Raw genomic sequence first — 10295 nt, forward strand, 5'->3', positions numbered from 1 at the left:
CACTGAGAAAGGAATTATCATTCTCAAATTCTAGACAAGGAAGCTGGGAGGTGATGAGTGAAATGTCTTCTTCAAGGTCATCCAGTAATGAGTGCGGAGTGGAGATTCTGATCAGCGATTTCTCAGAACATTCTTTTTGTCCTGTAGGACCACTCTGATTCACAGAGGCCCTCTGTCCAGAAATATAGAGCTACATATTGTTAAAATAGAAGATTCACAATTGCTATTACTTTTGTGGTTTTTAACACTTGATGCATGACGGTATATCCCTTTGGATTAAATTGTTTATAGATTTGTTTCCTGCTCTGAACTATAAATTTTTCAAGGAGAGGGGCTATTGCCATATTCATCATTAGCTCTCCAACAGCAAGGAGGATTTTTCCAACAAAGTGTTTGCTGAGGGACTTGCTATGTATATGAATGAGTAAATGAATGAATGAATGAATGAACATGCAAGTGTGTGTTTTATATCCCTTGTTAATATGTACAATTCAGACAAGTGTGGAGAATGACTTTTTTTTAATCTCTCCTAGCCCCCAACATGGCCCTCAGTAAATGATGCTTGATAAAATGATTAAAATTTTTTGATTGAAATTTCTGGTATGATCTTAAGTTCACCGACTTTTGAATTATTTCTTTTTAAGTGCGTGCTAAACCACATTAGTTGATGTCAATGCACTATAAACCAAGAAGAATATTAGGAGGACTCTATAAGAGAAGCCAATAATTGTAGGGATAAGTAACATCAAATAAAATATAGTTTCCTACGTGGTCCAGCTGTTCCTATAAGAGTTTCTACTTTCTGTTACTTCAAATAGCAAAATACTGGGGCTTCTGGGTGGCTCAGTTGGTTGGGCAACTGCCTTTGGCTCAGGTCATGATCCTGGAGTCCTGGGATCGAGTCCCACATCAGGCTCCCTGCTTGGCAGGGAGTCTGCTTCTCCTGCTGACCTCTCTCCTCTCATGCTTTCTCTCTCTCTCTCTCTCTCTCAAATAAATAAATAAAATCTTTAAAAAAAAATCTCAAATAGCAAAATACCTGGTCACTTATCTGAAGTTAGAGATTCTGCTCTAGTAATTGCATGCAACTTATTTTTTACATTCTCTATTTCATAGAGTATGTATTTTCTTTATTCTCTTTATAGATACTGTTCTCACTAATTCACAATTAACATCACAAAAGTTCATGTAAGGGGTCACACAAACATTTGCCTAGCCCCAGATTCCCCAAGATCACCTTGGTTAACTCCTCTACAGGAACAGCATTCCCTGCCACCCCCCGCCCCCCGCAACCACCACCATCTGAGATAAATAGAGAGCCCAGGGGGTTGGGGATGCAGGTTCTACACCCAGCATGGAACCCAAAGCAGGTCTCAATCCCATGACCCTGAAATCATGACCTGAGCCAAAATCAGGAGTTGGAGTCTTAACCAACTGAGCCACCCAGGTGCCCCTCCTTTTTTTATCAATTTAAATTTCTTGATTAGGCTAATCCATCTACAAACCTGTCCTTCTTTAGTATCTCACTGAAACCCCCACAAAGCTCAAGTTTACTCCAGATCTGGGCTCACTCCAAAATCTTTCATCTCATGGTAGCCAGAACCAAACTGCTGTTGGTAAGCTTAAGGGGCTTCCTCCAGCTTCTGGTCAGGACATCAAGTCTTGAGTGCTCAGCCTTTATTCCTCACTGTAGGCCCCAGGGATTGCAGGAAAGAGACTACTGAGGGATAGTTGCCATCCAGGCCATCAGACCTTGCTGCAAGGGCATGGTACCAGGGGAGCTCACTGTAGACAGTAGGACCACACTGGTGGCTGAGCTGCTCGTGCTGTCCTGGGGACCACTCTCACCTGAAGCATCCAGCTGTCTAGGAGCTCTGACTTCCAGTGGGCATTGCAACCGCTCAATAATTTGGCTAGAAGTGTTCATTTGTTTTTCAAACTTCCTCAAACTCTTATTGGGTACTCTATGACATAAGTCAATCCCCCATTTTTACTGCTTATACAACCCATATCATAAAGACAAACTTTTCTTATATAATTATGATACAAGTCACTCAATGTTCCCTTCCTAGATTTTATTTAAAATATGAGTGTGGTTGTTTCAAATATGTTTCAAAACTGATTTTATTTCCAAAAAATTAAATGCATGGTGTCCTCTAAAAGCAGTCACCATATCTTGCATCGTTATATCTGAACTCTCAGTTTTATCAAAGAGCTTCTTTCCTTCAACAGTAAGGTAGAAACAGCTTACCAACACCCTCAGCCTCCAGACTAGCTAAGAAGATTAAGGTTCTTTCATATAAAATCTCCATCTCAACGTTTTCCTGAACTGTCAGTTTCTCTGTATCTCTTTGTTCCTCTTTTCCAAGGATAACTGCTCTGTGTTTCAGATTCCTTCTCTCCAGCTGTCCCCACACAGCCTTCAACTTTTCCCCTTTTGTCTACAAACAGAAGAAAACAAAGTTTTCTTCTCCATTTTTTTGTTTCCATTTACTGATATTTTTCTCCTTTCTGCTACTGTTAAACTACTTGAAAAATTAGTATGAACTAAGCTCTTATCTTACTTCCTCAAAACCCACTCACTTCTTTAAAGTAACTTTTTATTTCTGTATAACACGTATACATAAAAATGCACAAACAGGGGTGCCTGAGTGGCTCAGTCACTTGAGCATCTGCATTTGTCTCAGATCATGATCCCAGGATCCTGGGATCGAGCCCTGTGTCAGGCTCCTTGCTCAGTGAGAAGTCTGCTTCTCCTTCTGCCTGTTGCTCCCCCTGCTTGTCCTCTCTTTCTCTGTGTGTCAAATAAATAAATAAATAAATAAATAAATGTGTTAATGCACAAACTGTAACTTCACTACTCATTTGAATAGCTGCTACCCCCCCCCCCCAAAATCAGAAACAAGTGTTGGCAAGGATGTGAAGAAATTGGAACTGTTGTGCACTGTTGGTGGGTATGTAAAATGGTATTGCTCCTGTGGAAAATAATATGGAGGTTCCTAAAAAATTAAAAAGAGAATTACCATGTGATCCAACAATTCCACTTCTGGGTTTATACCCCAAGGATTGAAAGCAGTGTCTTGCATAGACATTTGTGCACCCAATAACTACGACATGGAAGCAAACAAAATGTCCATCCACAGATGAATGGATAAGTAAAAAATGGTATTTCTGTACAGTGGAATAGTATTATTACCTTAGAAAGAAAGGAAATTTTCCAGGATGCTACAACATGGATGAACCTTGAGGGCAATATGCTATGTGAAATGAACCAGTCACAAAAGACAAATACTGTATGACTACACTTACACGAGGCACTTAGAATAGTCAAAAGCAAAAAGGCAGAAAGTAGAATGGTGGTTGCCAGGGGCTGGGGGCAGGGGGTTGAGAGAATGAGAAATTACTGTTTAATGGGTATAGAATTTCACTCTGAAGGAGGAGGAGCAAGATGGCGGAGGAGGAAAGACTTCATATCATCGGGACCCAGGTGTTCAGCGAGACAGTTATCAAACCATTCTGAACACCTAAACACTCAACAGGAGATCGAAGAGAAGAAGAGCTGCAATTCTAGGAACAGAAAAGTGACCACTTTCTGGAAAGTAGGATGTGTGGAGAAGTGAATCTGAGGGGATAGGAGAGAAGAGAGACCGTGGGGGGAGGGGTCAGCTCCTGGCAAATGGTAGAGCACCAGAGCACAAAATCAGAACTTTTAGAAGTCTGCTCCACTGAGGGATGTAGCTCGAGAGGTTAAGCGGGGGCTGGAGGCCTCTCCAGGACAGTGTGGTCTCAGGTCCCGTGGGGTGACGGGAAGACCAAGGAGTCTCTGCGTGTGGCAGAGCTCCCAGGTATGGGAGCGAGGAAGGGGCTGCAGAGCAGAGATGGGGAGGGGCTTTCAGGTCAGCATTACCTTAAACCATGATCCGAGGCACAGTCGGACCACTGCTCTTCGAGCAGGGACCCCACAAGTGGCAGATCCAGGGATACTCACCTTCTCCCCAGGGAGGAGTGGTGCAGGACCACATTGCAGGAATCTGCTGGGTTTGGAGACTCCAAACGGGGCCGTGCGCCAGAGATAGAAATGCTCAGTCAGAGGCTGGGTGAGCTCTGAGTGCGGCTGGAGACTAAGGAGATGGGAGAGATTGACTGCTTTTCTCCAAGGGATTGACTGCTTTTCTCCGAGGGCGCACTGAGGAGTGGATCCCCAAGCTCTTGGCTTCTCTGGGTCGGGAGATTGCGAAGCCACCATATTCATTCCCATCCTCCAGAACTCTACGGAAAGCATTCGGGGAACAAAATCTCCCGAGACCAAAACTTCACAGATTACTTAGCCAGGCCCCTGGCAAGGGTAGTGCAATTTCCACCTTGGGCAAAGACATTTGAGAATCACAGCAACAGGCCTCTGCCCCAGAAGATCAGCAAGGACATTCAGCCAAAACCAAGTTCACTGATCAGTAAGAATGGCAAAACTTCAGAGTTATGGGAATACAGCACATAGAATTCATGGCTTTTTCCCCCATGGTTCTTTAGTCTTTCAAAGTTAAATTTTTTTAATTTTATTTTTTTCTTACTCTATTTTTAAAATTTTTTTCCTCTTTCCTATTTGAATGTTTTAACTATTTTATCTTATCAATATGTTTTTAAAAATCTTTTTTAGGGGGCCTGGGTGTCTCAGTTATTAAGCATCTGCCTTCAGCTCAGGTCATGATCCTGGGAATGAGCCCCACATCAGGCTCTCTGCTCATAGGGAAGCCTGCTTCTCCCTCTCCCATTCCCCCTGCTTGTTCCCTCTCTCGCTGTGTCTCTTTCTGTCAAATAAATAAAATCTGTAAAAAAATTAAAAATACAAATAATAATAAAAAATAGAAATCTTTTTAAATTTTCATTGTTATAGTCATATTCCATCCCTTCATTGTATTTAATCTCATTTTTTTGTATATGTACAGGTTTTTCTTTCTTTAAAATTTTGGGATACAGTTTCTTTCTTTTTTTTTTTTTTAGATTTTTTATTTATTTATTTGACAGACAGAAATCACAAGTAGGCAGAGAGGCAGGCAGAGAGAGAGGAGGAAGCAGTCTCCCCGCTGAGCAGAGAGTCCAATGCGGGGCTCGATCCCAGGACCCTGGGATCATGACCTGAGCCGAAGGCAGAGGCCTTAACCCACTGAGCCACCCAGACGCCCCAGGATACAGTTTCTTCTAACAGATCAAAATATACCCTACATATAGCACATGGCTTTGTTCTATTCTCCAGCCTGATCACATTCTTTCCTCTTTCTTTTTTTTTTTTTTCATTTTTCAACCAACTTCTTATCAATTCCTTTTTTATAATCTTTTTAAATTTTCATCTTTATACTCATATTCCATCCCTTCATTGTTACCCTTATTTTTGCATATATATGTTTTACTGGCAATACAATGGAACTAAATTCATATCTTTCAATAGTTACTCTGAATGTAAATGGGCTAAGTGCCCAAATCAAAAGACACAGGGTATCAGAATGGATAAAAAAACAAGACTTATTGATATATGATCTGCAAGAAACTCATTTTAGCCCCAAAGACACCTCCAGATTTAAAGTGAGGGGGTGGAATACAATTTACCATGCTAATGGGCATCAAAAGAAAGCTGGGTAGGCAATCCTTATATTAGGCAAATTAGATTTTAAGCCAAAGGCTATAATTAAAGATGAGGAAGGACACTATATCCTACTTAAAGGGTCTGTCCAACAAGAAGATCTAATAATTTTAAATATCTATGCCCCTAACATGGGAGCAGCCAATTATATAAAATAATAACAAAATCAAAGTTACACATTGACAATAATACAGTAATCTTAGGGGACTTTAACACCCCCCCCCCCACTGAAATGGACAGATAATCTAAGCAAAAGACCAACATGGAAATAAAGGCTTTAAATGATACACTGGACCAGATGGACATCACAAGTATATTCAGAATATTCCATCCCAAAGCAACAGAATACACATTCTTCTCTAGTGCACATGGAACATTCTCCAGAATAGATTACATGTTGGGTCACAAATACCAACCAGTACCAAAAAATTAGGATCATTCCCTGAATATTTTCAGACCATAATGCTTTGAAACTAGAACTCAAACACAAGAGGAAAGTTGGAAAGAACTCAAATACATGGAGGCTAAAGAGCATCCTACTAAAGAATGAATGGGTCAACCAGGAAATTAAAGAATAAAAAAAATTCATGGAAACAAATGAAAATGAAAACAACTATCCAAAATCTTTGGGACACAGCAAAGGTGGTCCTGAGAGGAAAGTATATAGCAATACAAAACTTTCTCAAGAAATAAGAAAGGTCTCAAGTACACAACATAACCCTTCACTTAAAATAACTGGAGAAAGAACAGCAAGGAAAGCCTAAACCCAGCAGGAAAAGAGAAATAATAAAGATCAGAGCAGAAATCAATGAAATAGAAACCAAAAGAACAGTAGAACAAATCAATGAAACTAGGGGCTCATTCTTTGAAAGAACTAATAAGATTGATAAACCCCTGGCCAGACTTATCAAAAAGAAAAGAGAAAGGACCCAAATTAATAAAATCATGAATGAAAGAGGAGACATCACAACCAACACCAAAGAAATACAAACAATTATAAGAACATATTATGAGCAACTACAAGCCAGCAAATTTGACAATCTGGAAGAAATGAATGCATTCCTAGAGACATATGAACTACCAAAATGAACCAGGAAGAAATAGAAAACCTGAACAGACCCATAACCAGTAAGGAGATTGAAACAGTCACCAAAAATCTCCCAACAAACAAGAGCCCAGGGCCATACAACTTCCCAGGGGAATCCTACAAAACATTTAAAGAAGAATTAATACCTATTCTCCTGAAACTGTTCCAAAAAATAGAAATGGAAGGAACACTTCCAAACTCATTTTATGAGGCCAGCATTACCTTGATCCCAAAACCGAAGACCTCATCAAAAAGAAGAATTACAGACCAGTAATCCTGATGAACGTGGATACAAAAAATTCTCACCAAAAAAGTAGCCGATAGGATCCAACAAGTACATTAAAAGGATTAGTCACCATGACCAAGTGGGATTTATTCCTGGGCTGCAAAGCTGGTTCAACATCCACAAATCAATCAACATGATACAATATATTAATAAAGGAAAGAACAAGAACCATATGACACTCTCAATAGATGCTGAAAAAGCATTTGGCAAAGTACAGCATCCTTTCTTGATCTAAACTTTTCACAGTGTAAGGATAGAGGGTACATACCTCAATATCATAAAAGTCATCTATGAAAAACCCACAGCAAATTCTCAATGGGGAAAAACTGGGAGCTTTTCCCCTAAGGTCAGGAACATGGCAGGGATATCCCCTATAACCACTGCTATTCAACATAGTACTATTGATTGCATAGTACTATCTGATTGCCTCAGCAATCAGACAACAAAAAGAAATAAAAGGCATCTGAATCAGCAAAGAAGTCAAACTCTCTCTCTTTGCAGATGATATGATACTTTAGGTAGAAAACCCAAAACACTCCACTCCAAAACTGCTAGAACTCATACAGGAATTCAGTAAAGTGCCAGGACATAAAATTAATGCACAGAAATCAGTTGCCTTTCTATACACCAACAGCAAGACAGAAGAAAGAGAAATTAAGGAGTCAATCCCATTTACAGTTGTACCCAAAATCATAAGATACCTAGGAATAAACTTAACCAAAGAGGCAAAGAATCATACTCAGGTAACTGAAGTACTCATAAAAGAAATTGAGGAAGACACAAAGAAATGGAAAAACATTCCATGCTCATGGATTGGAAGAACAAATATTGTGAAAAAGTCTATGCTACCTAGAGCAATCTACACATTTAACGCAATTCCTATCATAATACCATCAATTTTTTTCAAAGAAATGGAACAAATAATCCTAAAATTTATATGGAACCAGAAAAGACCCCAAATAGCTAGTGGAATGTTGAAAAAGAAAACCAAAGTTGGCAGCATCACAATTCCAGACTCTAAGCTCTGTTACAAAGCTGTAATCATCAGACAATATGGTACTGGTACAATATGGTACAGAAACATAGATCAATGGAACAGAATAGAGAGCCCAGAAATAGACCCTCAACTCTATGGTCAACTAATATTTGACAAAGCAGGAAAGAATGTCCAATGGAAAAAAGACAGTCTCTTCAACAAATGGTGTTAGGAAAATTGAACAGCCACATGCAGAAGAATGAAACTGGACCATTTCCTTACACCACACATAAAAATAGACCAAAATGGATGAAAGACCTCATTGTGAGACAAGAAACCATCAAAATCCTTGAGAAGAACATAGGCAACAACCTCTTCCACCACAATCCCTGCAACTTCTTCCTAGAAACACCACTAACGGCAAGGAAGCAAGGGCAAAAATGAACTATTGGGACTTCACCAAGATCAAAAGCTTTTGCACAGCAAAGGAAACAGTCAACAAAACCAAAAGACAACTGACAGAATGGAAGAAGATACTTGTAAATGACATATCAGATAAAAGGCTAGTATCCAAAATCTACAAAGAATTTATCAAACTCAACACCCAAAGAACAAATAATCCAATCAAGAAATGGACAGAAGACATGAACAGACATTTCTGCAAAGAAGACATCCAAATGGTCAACAGACACATGAAAAAGTGCTCAACATCACTTGGCATCAGGGAACTACAAGTCAAAACCACAATAAGATACAACCTCGCAGCAGTCAGAATGGCTAAAATTAACCAGTCAGGAAATGACAGGTGTTGGCAAGGATGCAGAGAAAGGGGAACCCTCTTACACTACTGGTGGGAATGAAAGTTCATGCAGCCACTCTGGAAAACCATATGGAGGTTCCTCCAGAAGTTGAAAATAGAGCTACCTTATTACTCAGCAATCACACTACTGGGTATTTACCCTAATGATACAAATGTAGTGACTTGAAGGGGCACGTGCACCTGGATGTTTATAGCAGCAATGACCACAATAGCCAACTACAGAAAGAACCTAGGTGTCCATCAACAGATGAATGGATGAAGAAGATGTGGTATATATACACAATGGAGCACTATGCAGCCATCAAAAAAACCAAAATCTTGCCATTTGCAACAATGTGGATGGAACTAGAGGGTATAATGCTGAGCAAAATAAGTCAATCAGAAAAAGACAGTTATCATATGATTTCTCCCATATGAGGAATTTGAGAGGCAGGGCAGGGGGTTATGGGGGGAAGGGAGGGAAAAAATGAAACGAAATGGGACCAAGAAGGGAGACAGACCATAAGAGCCTGTTAATCTCACAAAACAAACTGAGGGTTGCTGGTGGGAGGGTGGTATGGAGAGGGTGGTTGGGTTATGGACATTGGGGAGGGTATGTACTATGGTGAGTGCTGTGAAATGTTTAAGACTGATGATTCACAGACCTGGTCCACTGGAGCAAATAATACATTTTATGTTAATAAAAAAACAATAATAACAATAAAAGAATTTCACTTTGACAAGACAAAAAGAGTTATGGAATTTGGATGGGATGATGACGGTTGCACAACAATGTGAGTGTATTTAATACCACAGAATCTCACACTTAAAAATAATTAAGATGGTAATTTTTTAAAAGATTTTATTTATCTAACAGAGAGAGTGGGATCACAAGTAGGCAGGCAGAGACGGGGGTGTGGAGCAGAAAGCTGAGCAGAGAGCCCAATGCAGGTCTTGATCCCAAGACCCTGAGATCATGACCTGAGCTGAAGGCAGAGGCTTAACCCACTGAGCCACCCAGGGGCCCCAAGATGGTAAATTCTATGTCATTTTACCACAATCAAAGAAAGAGTGAAATGCCCACACCATAAATAGACAGCTCAATGAATTTTCACAAAGTATGAATGAAACTGTGTAACTGCCACCTTGATCAAGAAATAGACACCAACAGGGCACCTGGGTGGCTCAGTTGTTAAGAATCCGACTCTTGGTTTCAGCTCAGGTTGTGACTCAGGATTGTGAGATCAAACCCTGTGTCAGGGTGCACTCAGTGTGAAGTCTACTTGGGATTCTCTCTCTCGCTCTCCCTATCCTGCTTATGATTTCTCTCTCTCCCTCTCTCTCTCTCTAAAATAAATAAATACATTTTTGAAAAGAAAGAAAGAAAGAAGAAAGAAAGAAAGAAAGAAAGAAAGAAAGAAAGAAAGAAAGAAAGAAAGAAAGAAAGAGGGAAGGAAGGAAGGAAGGAAGGAAGGAAAGAGAGAAAGAGAGAAAGAGAGAAAGAGAGAAAGA

Source organism: Lontra canadensis, unplaced genomic scaffold (assembly GCF_010015895.1).
Source record: "Lontra canadensis isolate GAN:19392208 unplaced genomic scaffold, GSC_riverotter_1.0 scaffold215, whole genome shotgun sequence".
Lineage (NCBI taxonomy): Eukaryota > Metazoa > Chordata > Mammalia > Carnivora > Mustelidae > Lontra > Lontra canadensis.